Genomic DNA, 13,614 nt, shown 5'->3' on the forward strand with positions numbered 1-13,614 from the left:
ATTGCAACATGCTCCCCCTCAGGCCGTATTACAGAGACACCGCATGGACTGTGGTATGGACTTGTGGGTACTTTGTATGCGGCCATACCTAGTTTGTTCACACAGCGCTGTCATTAACATGAACACATATTTTGTATAGAACAATAAGTCCATAAAGTGGCCCAGATAGATCAGTCTGTCTGACTTTTGTCTCAGACTGATCGCAACCAATCACAGATCCTCTCATTTTACTTGAGCAATCTGGGAAATGACAGCTGAGCTGTAATTGGTTGTTATGTGTAAAACAGACCCTCTCAGACGGATTGATAAGTCTGGGCCAATGAGCTGCAGACAAGTTCTCCTTTCATCATCGCTACAAAACCACTTTGCTTACAATGTCTCCTGTGCTCCAGTGTAGTGTGTGTCACATTCTGATTACAATTAACATAAATATTTGTCATTTGTATCTCTTCAGTTAATTATCCTGGATCACAATATATTTGTAATCAGCTAAATCCTGAGACATATTTGGCATCTAATTGAAATGGCCTTCACCAATTGACCTCTATCAACAATAATGACAGCAAGTAAATTATACAAAGAGCCAGAAAATACAAAGAAACGGAGATCAAGGATCACAGAGTATTACAGCGTTTGCTTCTCATCTCAGAACATTTTTAAAGGGGTATTCCGGGCAAAAACATTTTATCCCCTATCCAAAGGTTAGGGGATAAGATGTCTGATTGCGGGGGGCCCGCTGCTAAGACCCCCCGCAATCTCCCTGCAGCACCCACATTCTATGCGGGGACTGTGTCTCTAGTTTCAGAAGCCTCCGGGTTTCCAGGACTGGGGACGTGACGTCACGCCACACCCCCTCCATTCATGTCAATGGTAGGAGGCTTAAATGGCCACGCAATGGATTGCCATTTTCCACCTTAGAAGCATTGCTGCTTACTGCACAGAAGCTGGGACACCTGTCAAATGACAGGAGAACCTGCTCCTCTACATAGTTTCTGTGGAGCACAACACTAGGGCATCAGCCAAACTACATACTAAGTAGAAGGCATACATTGGGTGCCTCCTCCTCAGTGTGTGGAGATAAGTGGGATCTATAGCATTACCACTTACCTTTAGTGGAAGAATCTTCATCGGATTCTTTCATGTTTGTCACATGTAAACTTGTTCTAATCTGTAAAGAGAACAGGATGTTCAATAGCGTGTACTGTTCACACATGATCGATGGCTTATCATCAGGTTGGGCTATCAATCGCTGATCAGTGTTAACTCAGGTTAAGCTGCAGTAACCAGTCAGAGCCACTGCGCAGTGACCAATAACCTGTCCTGAGGATAGTAAAAGGAGTACTCAACTATTAGATAGTAAAAGGGGAAAACAGTTATTTTAAATCAATTGGTGCCAAAAAGTTTCAGATTTGTAAATTATTACTATTCAAAAATCTTAAAGGGGTACTCCGCCCCTAGACATCTTATCCCCTATCCAAAGGATAGGGGATAAGATGTCTGATCGTGGGGGTCCCACTGTTGGGGACCCCTGGGATCTTGGCTGTAGCACCCCGCTGTCATTACTGCACAGAGAAAACTTGCTCCGTGCGTAATGCCGGGCGATACAGGGGCCGGAGCATCGTGATAGCCACCACGCCCCCTCCCATAGACTTGAATTGAGGGGACGGGCCGTGAAATCATGAGGGGGCGGATGTCACGATGCCTCGGCCCCTGTATTGCCCGTAATTACGCACAGAGCGAGATTGCTCTGTGCAGTAATGACAGAGGGGTGCTGCAGCCGAGATCCCGGGGGTCCCCAGCAGCGAGACCCCCACGATCAGACATCTTCTCCACTATCCTTTGGATAGGGGATAAGATGTTTAGGGGCGGATAACCCCTTTAATCATTCCAGTACTTATCAGCTGCTGTATGCTCCACAGGAAGTTCTTTTCTTTTTTAATTTCTTTTCTGTCTGACCACAGTGCTCTCTGCTGACACATCTGTCCATTTTAGGAACTGTCCAGAGCAGGAACAAATCCACATAGCAAACTTATCCTGTTCTGGACAGTTCCTGACATGGACAGAGGTGTCAGCAGAGAGCACGGTGGTCAGACAGAAAAGAAATTAAAAAAGAAAAGTACTTCCTCTGTAGTATAGAGCAGCTGATAAGTAATTTACCCTTTATAGTGTGGTTACATGTTGTTAGATATGTAAGCTTGCAATTACCCTAACAGTACTTTACAGAAAGCACTTTTTTTTTAAGTAAAAAGAGAATTAAATTGTCATTTGCAACATTTAAATGGACACAAGTAGTTTTTGATAAACTAAGATCAGTATAACAAAAAGGCATATTGAGTCACATTGTATCACCCATAAAACAGGACATATATTTCGTCATCAGGTCCCAGCATCATATGCAAATATATGTTAATATTGTAGCTCAGTACATGGATTAGCTCCACAAGAGTATGTCACTGGATTTATCTACAGCGGGTGAAATTAGTATTGAACACGTCACCATTTTTTTCCCCACTTAATACTGTTTCATTGATACAACTGTACCTGGTAATTCCTGATATTTTTGAAGCTCTTCACAAGTGTCCTTGGCTCTTGGACAACCCTTCCGATTATTTTTTTCGCTCCTCTGTCAGAAATATTGTGAGGAGCACCTGTTCAAGGCAAATATATGGTGAAATGATTATGTTTTCACTTCCGTATTATGGCTCCAACAGTGCTCAATGGAACAGTCAGAAGCTTAGAAATGTGCCAGTAACCAATGTCATTGTTATTCTTTGCAACAATAAATTGTAAAGATCTTGAGACAGCTCTTTGCTTTTGCCCATCATGAGTTGTGTCTTGTATGACACTTTGGCAATGAGACCTTTTTGTACACCATCAGTTAGGACTGAACCAGCTGATAAGAACTTTCACTGACACTGGGTTGGATTGCTTTTTAATTCCTATTAGATTTCAGCTGTTGCCTTGGCTTTCCATGCCTTTTTGCACCTCCCTTTCTTTATGTGTTCAATACTCTTTCCCTGTGTCATTTCACATTATTACATATAACTTGTTTTCTGAGAGCTTTTTGTATATATATGGATTTCTTGGGTTGTTACCAACATATGGTGAAAATTTCACGTAAATAGCACCTTTGGAAATATATTTAGTGAAAAAAGTACTTTCAATACTTTCACCCGCTGTATGTAAAGGGTATTTAACTGTGTTTCCTGTGCATTTTGATCTACACTAATGGATAATTTTTGGAGAGCCATTAACTTAAAGGGGTTATCTAGGAATAGAAAAACAGAGCAAATTTATTTTTTTTAAAAAAGCTCCACGTCTGTCTCCAGGTTGGGTGTGGTTTTACAACTTGGCTCCATTCAATTTAATGGAACTGAGCTGTGAAAGAAAGTAGCTCCGTTTTTCTATTCTTGGATAACCCCTTTAAGCCAAAATAGGCATCTTAAAAGAAAAATTACACAAATGAAGATTTTTATACTGCGGCTTTAAAACTCTGAACCAAAGGTCAATGTCTGTGCAGAAAAATTCCGCCACTTTTCAGCTTTTCCATATCATGAGGACGTACCCTAAATGAATTTTAGGTTTTCTTTAGCAGTCAGTGTTTTGTATTCTCTACTGTTACTTTTCGTAACAAAAACGGACAATCTCAATTTTCTTCTTCCAACCAGGAGATCCCGGGGGAAGCAGCAGGGGGCTTTATTGATGTTTTGCTAGCAAATGTTTTGCTATCTGTTCCCTTAATCTGTCTGACAAATATGCTGAAATACGTGAGGATGCATCAGACGTTGTTAATTCAGGTAATAACTGATTCCTAATTCACACAGAGAGCCGTGGCACTGACTGCATCTGTATGTAGCATAGACAATTTATGTGAAAATATGTAAGTACCAGATGTAAAAACTAAAGTCAGAGTTGATGCTACATCAAAGGAACACACAAGCCACAATCCTAAATTCACTTATACAATTATACTGGGGCTAGTTCTAGGAAGACTCCTGGTGGTTCCAAATATTTTACATTTAAGAATCAAAGAGGCCACTGTGCTCTTGGGAACCATCAGATTAGCAGAAATTTCTGTTGTACCCTTCTACAGACTTGTGCTTCCAGACAATCCTTTTCTGAGCTCTACAAGCAATTATTTCCTACTTATGGCTTAATTTTAAAATTGTTCATAAGAATGAAAAAACACAAGTTTATCAAGTTCAACCTATAACCCAAATGTGTTCTAGATAGTGTATACAGAATCTAGTTATTAGGGGTACTCCGCCGCACACATCTTATACCTTATCCAAAGGATAGGGGATAAGATGTTATATCGCAGGGGTTCTGCAGCTGGGGACCGCCACGATCTCCGGGCCGGCACCTCTTTCGTTCGGGACACGGAGCGAACTCTGCTCCGTGCCTGATGACTGGTGATGCCGGCCGCCATGCCCCCTCCATTCAAGTCTATGGGAGGAAGTGTGACGGCTCTGTACTAGCTGTCACGCCCCCTCCCATAGACATGAATGAAGGGGGCGTGGTGTGACATCCTGAACGCAGAAGCTGCAAGCTGCCGGCCCGGAGATCTAACATCTTATCCCCTATCCTTTGGATAGGGCATGAGATGTGTGCGGTGGAGTATCCCTTTAATGCCATAGTGCCACAGGGTCAGGAGCCCCACAACCTATAGTTCTAACACTGGCCTTATTTTGGCACAAGATGGCACAAATAAGTGGAAATTGTGTACAGAGACACAATACTTTTCCCAAATAAGTAGTACATATAGTGTCCAGAGTCCTAATAAAACAGTCAAAAATACTCTTTCCCCATTTATCAGGCTCCTATTCTGCTTCCTCGAAGATCATTTTTTTAAATGAAAAAACTGCTCAAAATCTGACTCAAGATGGATCATGCATCAGGATACTGCTACCCATAGAAGTCTTTGGGGGGGGGGGGGGGGGGATGTAGAGAGGCGAACACAAAAAAAGAGACTCAAACTGCTTGTAGAGTGTTATATCTCACCCAAACGCTGGATTCAAATGTTTAACCCCTTCATGACCCAGCCCATTTTCAACTTCAGGACCTGGGCATTTTTTGAAAATCTGACCACTGTTACTTTAAACATTAATAACTCTGGGATGCTTTAACTTATCATTTTGATTCTGAGATTGTTTTTTCGTGACATATTCTACTTTATGTTATTGGTAAAATTTCACTGATATTTGCATCCTTTCTTGGTAAAAAATCTAAAAATGTCATGAACATTTAGCATTTTTCTAACTTTGAAGCTCTCTGCTTGTAAGGAAAATGGATATTCCAAATAAATTACATATTGATTCACATATACAATATGTCTACTTTATGTTTGCATCATAAAATTGACAAGTTTTTACTTTTGGAGGACACCAGAGGGCTTCAAAGTTCAGCAGCAATTTTCCAATTTTTCTCAAGATTTTCAAAATCGTACTTTTTCAGGGACCAGTTCAAGTTGGAAGTGGATTTTAAGGGTCTTCACGTTAGAGATACGTTATAAATTACCCCATTATAAAAACTGCACCCCCCCCCAAAGTATTCAAAATGACATTCAGTAAGTGTTTTAACCCTTTAGGTGTTTCACAGGGATAGCAGCAAAGTGAAGGAGAAAATTCTAAATCTTCATTTTTTACACTCGCATGTTCTTGTAGACCCAATTTTTTTTTTTTTTACAAGGGGTAAAAGGAGAGAAATCACCCTAAAATTTGTAACTCAATTTCTCTCGAGTAAGGAAATACCTCATATGTGGATGTCAAGTGTTCGGCGGGTGCAGTAGAGGGCTCAGAAGGGAAGGAGCGACAATGGGATTTTGGAGAGTGAGTTTTTCTGAAAGGGTTTTTGGGGGGCATGTCCCATTTAGGAAGCCCCTATGGTGCCAGAATAGTGGACCCCCACACATGTGACCCCATTTTGGAAACTACACCCCTCATGGAATTTAATAAGGGGTGCAGTGAGCATTTACACCCCACTGGCGTTTGACAGATATTTGAAACAGTGGACTGTGCAAATCAAACATTTTATTTTTCATTTTCACAGACCACTGTTCCAAAAAATCTATCATACACCAGTGGGGTGTAAATGCTCACTGCACCCCTTATTAAATTCCATGAGGGGTGTAGTTTCCAAAATAAGGTCACATATGGATATTTATTGTTTTGCGTTTATGTCAGAACTGCTGTAACAATCAGCCACCCCTGTGCAAATCACTCTCCCTTCTGGGTCTTGTTGTGCCCCCAGAGCACTTTGCGCCCACATATGGGGTATCTCCGTACTCGGGAGAAAATGCATTACAAATTTTGAGGGTCTTTTTTCCCTTTTACCTCTTGTGAAAATGAAAAGTATAGGGCAACACCAGCATGTCAGTGTAAAAAATTTAATTTTTATACACTAACATGCTGGTGTAGACCCCAACTTCACCTTTTCATAAGGGGTTAAAGAAGAAAATACCCCCCAAAATTTGTAAGGCAATTTCTCCTGAGTACGGAGATACCCCATATGTGACCCAAAACTGTTGCCCTGAAATACGACAGGGCTCCAAAGTGAGAGAGCGCCATGCGCATTTGAGACCTAAATTAGGGATTTGCATAGGGGTATTCTATGCCAATGATTCCCAATCAGGGTGCCTCCAGCTGTTGCAAAACTCCCAGCATGCCTGGACAGTCAATTGCTGTCCGGCAATACTGGGAGTTGTTGTTTTGCAACAGCTGGAGGCTCCGTTTTGGAAGCAGTAGCGTACCAGACGTTTTTCATTTTTTTGGGGAGGGGGGGCTGTGTAGGGGTATGTGTATATGTAGTGTTTTTTACTTTTTATTTTAAGTTAGTATAAGTGTAGTGTAGTGTTTTTAGGGTACAGTCACATGGGCAGAGGTTCACAGCAAGTTTGCCGCTGGGAGTTTGAGCTGCAGCGCAAAATTTGCGCCATCTCAAACTTGCAGCACTCACTGTAAACCTCCGCCCATGTGAGTGTACCCTGTACATTCACATTGGGGGGAGGGGGCAAACATCCAGCTGTTGCAAACTCCGAGCATGCCCTTTGGCTGTCCGTGCATGCTGGGAGTTGTAGTTTTGCAACAGCTGGAGGCTCACTGGTTTGGAAACACTAAGTTAAGTAATAAAATTTCAAGTGTTTTGCAACCAAACTTAGTGTTTCCAAACCAGTGTGCCTCCAGCTGTTGCAAAACTACAACTCCCAGCATGCATGGTCTGTCAGTGCATGCTGGGAGTTATAGTTTTGCAACAATTGCAACAGCTGGAGGCACTGAGGTAGGAAACGGACAATGTTTCCCAACTAGTGCGCCTCCAGTTGTTGCAAAACTACAACTCCCAGCATTCCCAGACTGCCCAGGCATGCTGGAAGTTGTAGTTCGGCAATATCTGAAGGATCTGATGTTGCCGAACTACAACTTCCAGCATTCTTGGGCAGTATGGTATGCTGGGAGTTGTAGTTTTGCAACATCTGGAGGTCCACAGTTTGGAGACCACTGTATAATGGACCTGCCCAGGGATCTAGGGCACATACTCTGGGTGAGCACCCATTTCAACTGTGTGTGCATCAGTGGGTCACACACATAGTTCAAAAGTGTGACAGAACAGAGAGCTACTTGCTGTTTGTTCAACCACTACCTCCTGTAGGTCGTACGCTGCTTCAGGTCTTTGGCCTACAAGAGATTGGGACAGCCAGAGGCTTCCACTTGCAGGTTCAGGCAGCTTAAAGGAGTATTCCGGGCAAAAACATCTTATCCCCTTTCGAAAGGGATAAGATGTCTGATCGCAGGGGGCCCGCTGCTGGGGACCCCCCCCCCCCCCCCCCCCCGGTCTCCCTGCAGCAGCCAGCATTCTATGCGTAGCTGCGTCAGAAGTTTCAGAAACCTCCGGGCTTCCGAGACAGGGACGTGAGGTCATGCCACACCACGCCCCCTCCATTCATGTCTATGGGAGGGGCGTGGTGGCCGTTACACCCCTCCCATAGAAATGAATGGAGGGGGCGTGGCATGACGTCACGTCCCAGTCTCGGAAGCCCGGAGGTTTCTGAAATTTCAGACGCAGCTACGCATAGAATGCTGGCTGCTGCAGGGAGACCGGGGGGGGGGGGGGTTTGGGGGTCCCAGCGGCGGGCCCCCCGCGATCAGACATCTGATCCCCTATCCTTTCGATAGGGGATAAGATGTTTTTGCCCGGAATACCCCTTTAATTTGATGTATGCAGTAGGATGTAGGAAATACATGTTTCGCTCCATAGAGCTTTCTCAGAGGTCTGAGCTAGTGACCTCCAACTCTTGCAGTGACATTAGCGCACAGTGACTTTTAAACATGTTATATTACCAACTAAAACTTGGGCAATATCGGTTATTTTACTAATTTACTAGCCGAGTACCCGGCGTTGCCTGGCTTTTCCTTCCTCATCCTTGTTGGAGAGGAAAATCAACAAAGGAGGAATCTTTAGACTTCATATCCCATCTCCATATATTGTTTTCATATCCCAACCCCATATCCCGTCCTCATACCACGATCTCCTATCCCGTCCTAATATCCCGACCTCCTAACCCGACCATCCCGTCCTCCTATCTTGACCTCCTGTGTTCATTTCCTGCCTCGACCTCCTATCCCATCCTCATATCCCGACCCATAATATGTTTACCAGGTATTGAAATATCTCCAGCCGCACAGAAGTTATGTGAGAACATACATTTCCCATTGATTTGCATGGGACTTTAAACAAAAACCCCAACCCTCACAAATGGGGGTAATTAAGGGTTAAATTAACTATTCTATATTTTAAGTGGACATATAAGTAACATGTGACCAAGTATTATGGAAATATCTCCAGCCGTTTGGAAGTTCTGCAGTAACATATATTTCCCATAGAGTTGTATAGGACTTTAAACAAAAACCCCGCCTCTGGCAAATGGGGGTGAGTAAGGGTTAAATCACCTATCCTATGTTTGTTGTTGACATATAAGTAACGTGTGCCAAGTTTCATGTTAATATCTTTAGCCGTTTGGACGTGATGCTGGAACATACATATATACACACACATACATACATTGAGTTTTATATATATTTAGATTCATGCATTCAAGTTAATGTTATGTTAGGGTCTATTAAAAGGGCGCTGGTGGACATTTGGGCCAAAAACTAATAAAATGGATAAACAATCTAGCATGGTCAGGACTAACAAGATGCAGGATTAATGTATTGTGTATTATAAGTACAGATATAACTGAAGATAAATAAATAGAAAGATGGATAGAATATTCTCCACATACCCACATTGCTGCTAAATATTACCAGGATGCACGTGCTGTTATCTTAAAACATTGAAATGAATACATAGCTACCGCTCACGATGACCAACTTTTCCACCAGTCATTCCATATGCATAAATGACACAACTGGTACCTGGCATTGTAGCCTGGGGAGTGACTGTGGGGGGCGCTGTTAAAGATTTGGCCCTAGGGAGCATTTCTTGTAACATTTTGTAATATTATAATTTTATTGTAACATTTATGTACATTTTCCCTTAACCTAATCAAAGGTGACTAGAAACTGTATAGTTTCTGATACATAAATCCTTTGCAGCACTTAACCCCTTAACGACGAAGGACGTATATTTACGTCCTCCGCCGGCTCCTGCGATATGCCGCGGGGTCACGCAGTGTCCCTGTGGCATATCGGGTCGGTCCCGGCGGCTATCATTGGCCGGGACCCGCGGCTAATACAGGACATCACCGATCGCGGTGATGCCCTGTATTAACCCTTCAGATGTGGCAATCAAAGCTGACCGCCGCTTCTGAAGTGAAAGTGAAAGTGACCCGGCTGCTCAGTCAGGCTGTTCGGGACCTCCGCGGCGTCCCGAACAGCTTACAGGACACCGGGAGGGCCCTTACCTGCCTCCTCGGTGTCCGATCGACGAATGACTGCTCCGTGCCCGAGATCCAGGCAGGAGCAGTCAAGCGCCGATAACACTGATCACAGGCGTGTTAATACACGCCAGTGATCAGCATGAGAGATCAGTGTGTGCAGTATTATAGCCTCCTATGGGAGCTATAACACTGCAAAAAAAAAGTTTAAAAAAAAGTGTTAATAAAGGTAATTTAACCCCTTCCCTAATAAAAGTTTGAATCACCCCCCTTTTCCCATAAAAAAGAATAAAACTGTGAAAATAAAAATAAACATATATGGTATCGCCGCGTGCATAAATGTCCGAACTATAAAAATATATCGTTAATTAAACCGCACGGTCAATGGCGTACGCGCAAAAAAATTCCAACGTCCAAAAAAAGTGTATTTTTGGTCACTTTTTATACCATTAAAAAATGAATAAAAAGTGATCAAAACGTCCGATCAAAACAAAAATAGTACCGATAAAAACTTCAGATCACGGCGCAAAAAATTAGCCCTCACACCGCCCCGTACGTGGAAAAATAAATAAGTTATAGGGGTCAGAAGATGACATTTTTAAACATATAAATTTTCCTGCATGTAGTTATGATTTTTTCCAGAAGTGCGACAAAATCAAACCTATATAAGTAGGGTATCATTTTAACCGTATGGACCTACAGAATAATGATAAGGTGTCATTTTTACCGAAATATGCACTACGTAGAAACGGAAGCCCCCAAAAGTTATAAAATGGCGTTTTTTCTTTGATTTTGTCGCACAATGATTTTTTTTCCGTTTTGCCGTGAATTTTTGGGTAAAATGACTAATGTCCCTGCAAAGTAGAATTGATGACGCAAAAAATAAGCCATAATATGGATTTTTAGGTGGAAAATTTAAAGGGTTATGATTTTTAAAAGTTAAGGAGGAAAAAACGAAAGTGCAAAAACTGAAAAACCCTGCGTCCTTATTAATGTGTTAATGTGAGTGGAGCAAGTGTTGGGATTGTTTTGGAGGCTACAATGGCAATAGGCGATGGGCCCCGCTATGTTATCACCATGAGAGCAGCTGCTCAGATAGGACTCCCAGATATGTGGGCCTCAATGCTTCCCACAGTCCAGGCTTTACCCTTGGGAGGAGATGCTAGAGATATAATCATTAGTATTAATGAGAGGGATAATTTACTTTACGAACATAAGATAAGGCTATTCCCAGGATTCCTATAGTAGCAGCAGAGGAATATTTATGTGGAAACCATCTGTTTACTACAGCGGAAAGCAGAAGAGCGTTTAGTGACTTAGTGTGTGGTTTCCACAACAGTACTGCTGTTTTACTGCTACAATATCACCATTATTGACAGGCCATTGGGAAAGTTAGATGATATAAAATAGGGTTATAGCTTCATTAGAACTTTTTGAGCTTCTCCCGAATTCCAAATGGAAAATAAGGACCTAATTACGCAATGAAGCAATGAAGCATAGTTCTCAAAAATCTAGGTAGATCTTCCATTAAAGGGGCATTGTAAGCTATATTTTTTTATAGGTACCACTTTTGTGTATATGTGACTTTTGACTACTTTTTATTTTTATTTTCTGGGATGTGATGTGACCGAAAATCAGCCATGTTGGACTGGGATCATTAATATCATATTTTTAATAGATCAAACATTTCCGCCATGGTGATACCAAATTTGTTGATTTATTTTAATTTTTTACCTTTTTTTTTTTTTTATGTAAACCAGGAAAAATTATGAATTTAAAATTTTGGGGGGGGGGGGGGGGGGGGGGGGGCTTATTCACTTTAATTAAATCTTACTTTTTTTTTTCTCTTTACACTTTTTTTTAGTCCCCATAGGGGACTATTTATAACAATCTTTGGATTACAATTACTAATCAGTGCTATGCATAGGCATAGCACTGATCAGTGTTACTTGCGATCTACTTCTCTGGTCTGCTAGAAGGCAGACCAGAGAAGATGAGCGCAACAGAAGGTCGGGAGCAGGTGAGTGGAGCTCCGGCCATCTTTTCACCACGAGTGGTCTGATCAATCTCTGTATGACCCCCGCATACTTCAGATGCTGAGTAGATGATAAGTATTGATCATACCATCTGAAGGGTTAATGGTGGGCATCAGCATGATTGCTCATCTCCGCCATTATCAGCGATCCCTGGCTACTGATGGGACACGAGATGTATGAAGCAAGCGTAGGTGCTCTAAGTACCAGGCAGCGAGGGCATACATTCACACAATGGGTCTTCTAGGGGTTAAACAGCAAGGATCAGAGTTATTTCCAGTCTTTCCAGTTAATTGTAGCTGGATGTTGGCTGCATAATAATAATAATTCTTTATATACAGCACATACAGATTCCACAGTCCTTTACACTCAAATTGGTCCCCATTGGGGCTCACAATCTAAATTTACCATTCAGTATGTTTTTGGAGAGTTGAAGGAAACCAGAGTACCTGAAGGAAATCCATGCAAACATGGGGAGAATACTATGGCCCAGAGTTACTACTGTTGTAAATCTTGGATTTCCCCTAATTGAATTTCTGCACCAGATTTACTTATTTTGTACAGAGGAAAATTGTGTCACACTGATGTTTTTTTCATGTTATGTGTTGCAATTTGCAATATTTTGCCACAAAAATGAAAACTTAATGTCAGAATTAAAATAGTAAATCTGGGATTGTGTGTGAGCCCATCCTTAATGTCCATTTGCTGGAATGCACCTGTAAAAAAGATGTACAGTCACATCCATATGTGGGAAGGGATTAAACAACATTGTAACTTTTATCCCATTGACCTTAACGGGCTTGTTCTGTATTTTAATAGACTTGGAATGTAGTAATATTTCCAGGTCCCTCTTGACATGGAACATGTGACTGCTGTGGCCAATCACTGAATGTAGTGGGTCATTCGAAGAGCCCAAACCATGTCCAAAACCACAGTATTAAAAGTGAAAATCTGTGGTTGAATGTTATGTGTTAAAAGGCAAGCTGTCATCAGTGTTACCCACAATAACCTGTCAGTACAGGTGTGTAGTGCAGGCAGCCAGCTTGGGACATGGGCGAAGCTTCTTGACGTCACCACTGCTGTTTCCCCAGGCCAGTAAAGAAACAGCAGTGGTGACATCAGGAAGCCCCAAGCCCACCCGTGCCCCAAGGCTGACGCCAGAATGGAAGATAGCAGGACAACGGGACCTCGGAACAGGGACAGGTAAGTATGGTTGTTATCAGTGTCACCCACACTACACACCTGTACCAACAGGTTAGGGTGGGTAACACTGATGACAGTTTTCCTTAAAGGGGTACTCTGCCCCTAGACATCTTATCACCAAAGGATAGGGGATAAGGTGTCTGATCACGTGGGGTCCCTCCCTGCTGCACCCGGCGTTCATTTAGAGCGTCGGGTGCAGCGCCGGAGACACGTGACTTCATAGCCACCCCTCGCTCGTGACATCACGGCCACACAGCCTCAATGCAAGTCTATGGGAGGGGGCGTGACGGCCATCACGCCCCTTCCCATAAACTTGCATTGCCCTCTCATGGCCATGACATCACGAGCGAGGCGTGGCTGTGAAGTCACGAGCCCCCAGCCCGCATCGCCAGTCATCCTGCACGGAGCAATGTTCACCGTACACCGGATTTCTGGGGTGTCGCAGCCGACTTTGGATAGGGGAGAAGATGTCTAGGGGCGGGGTGCCCCTTTAAAGCTATGACTGGA

The sequence above is a fragment of the Hyla sarda genome, chromosome 11 (genome assembly GCF_029499605.1).
Source record: "Hyla sarda isolate aHylSar1 chromosome 11, aHylSar1.hap1, whole genome shotgun sequence".
NCBI classification, from domain to species: domain Eukaryota; kingdom Metazoa; phylum Chordata; class Amphibia; order Anura; family Hylidae; genus Hyla; species Hyla sarda.